Source organism: Tarenaya hassleriana, unplaced genomic scaffold (assembly GCF_000463585.1).
Source record: "Tarenaya hassleriana unplaced genomic scaffold, ASM46358v1 Cleome31, whole genome shotgun sequence".
Taxonomy (NCBI): Eukaryota; Viridiplantae; Streptophyta; class Magnoliopsida; order Brassicales; family Cleomaceae; genus Tarenaya; species Tarenaya hassleriana.
In genome coordinates, this window is record NW_010966274.1 from 1,709,846 (window position 1) to 1,712,061 (window position 2,216).

Genomic DNA, 2,216 nt, shown 5'->3' on the forward strand with positions numbered 1-2,216 from the left:
TAAATATTTCATAAATCGGTAAGTTATTATTTAATTTCGTTTTCGGAATAATATTTCGTGGACCCTTCAAATAAAAAGAGAAAAAGAAGAAACTTGGAAATTTCTGCGAAATTTTCAAAGATGGTTTTTGTCTCGATTAGGGCAAAAAAAAAACTTCCGCCGTGTACGAGACGGCACATGTGAATAAGAACTCTGTTAGCAGCGACGGCGCGTGTCGGCTACGCTCCACCGTATTCACGGAAGAACACAAAACACACAATATACTGACTAGGATGGCTTGGTTTCGGTTATATTCGGATTCGCTTATTTCTATTTTAGAAAACTATAATCATTCGGTTTTACATTGTATTTAGTTCGATTCGGTTATAATAAAAAGACTCATTTTTTAAAAGAAATTTACGGTTTTTCGGTTATTTTCTTATTCGCTTCGATTCAGAATCGAGTTCGGGTTCAGTCTTTTCGTTTTTAGAAAAAACATAATCATTCGATCGGTTTTACATCTAATTCGATTCGATTATAGTTATACATTATTCGATTGGTTATTCGATTATTAACTAAATAAGCTACCCTGACTTCAACCCTTTCTAACGATGGCCGACGAGGAAAACAATTAAGGAAGCTTTTTTTTTTTAATGGTAAAAACAATTAAGGAAACTTATTAATTAACACGTTTCTACTTAATCATATTCGATCGTTAATTAAGCATATATAAATATATGCCCCCGGTTGCCATGCATAATCAACGACGTGTCGTATAAATATAATACGTAATTAATATTTTCTTATAATTCAATTAACTTGGTAAATTTAATATAATTCCGTCGAACGATTTGCATTGTTTCGATTTATAAGTGATTTCATAATTAAAAAAATTCATTTTTTAGAATTATTCTCGCCGTCATGTTTCATCGGGTTTTTTCGATCAAGTTTCAAACCAATTTTCTATTCCACTCAATTTTTTTTAAAAAAAAATAGTTTTCATGAAAAGTGATAACTCGTTTTCTTTTCACTTTCGTGTGTGTGTATATATATATATATATATATCCATTAAATAATGCAAGCGTTACATCAATTTTGAGCAAATGCGTAATGTCATATGAGAAACGTTTTTCGAATCTCGAAGCTTCTCCTTAGCAGTTTGCATTTATGTAATTTCCATTTTTCCTCGAGGGTTATATATACGGAAATTTCACTAAAGTATATTCATTCCACGTATTTATGGTAAAACTATATATGTATTACGGTCTCAAGGGTTAAAATGGAAAACAAATATGTGATTGGAATAAAATAAGATTTGAGATATGATGGAGAATAATAATGGATACAATATCATTATGCCAAATATTATGTATCTGATTTGTTTTCATTGTATCTATATTTCTTTTTTTACTGTTTTTCTTAATTTTTCTATAAATATGTATTTCATTTTCATGAAAATATAACCAGAAGAAAAAGAGATGTAGCAATAAAAGTAATTTCGTTCCTTTTTATTTGTATTATTTTATTTCCGTATTTTATTTTTCTACGTCAAGGTACGCAATTGCACGCACAACCACACGTATTATATATATATATATATATGCATGAATACCCGCACAAGTCCTAAAACATAGACATGTAGATAAATTGCTTTATCCATTACTAGTGGCGATCCTTACATGAAACCGCATCAGTACCTCCGAAATTAGCCCCTTTTTCTTGAGAAAAAACTTAGTTTAAAAAAATAGTGTTAGAAATTCTCTAATAGTCTATGGTTTAGTGTCATAATCAATGTATAGTATAATTGATATTTAATGTGAATAATTGTAAAAGATTATGATTACTAATTATATGTGGTCGAATATGCAAATACATAAAAGTATAGCGGTCAAATAATTATTTAGATATCATGAAATATAATTTTCTAATTTTTTATGGACAGATTTAAAAACTAAAAAAATATATTACTATAAATAATAGTAATGATCTCCAGACTAAATGTATTAAAATCTGATAGCATCAATTCGTTGTGAGAAAATATTTCATAAGTAATAGTCTAGAGTACTCTATCCATATTCTGCCTTTGTCACGTTATCATAGATTCATATATGTTCTAAATTCTATATTAAATCTTTATATGGTATTCATAATGATCGGTCCACTGATTATATTCTGCATTTTATAATAGGTAAATCCTTCCATTTCATAAACCTTTTTTCAATTAGCATCTGAGTAAT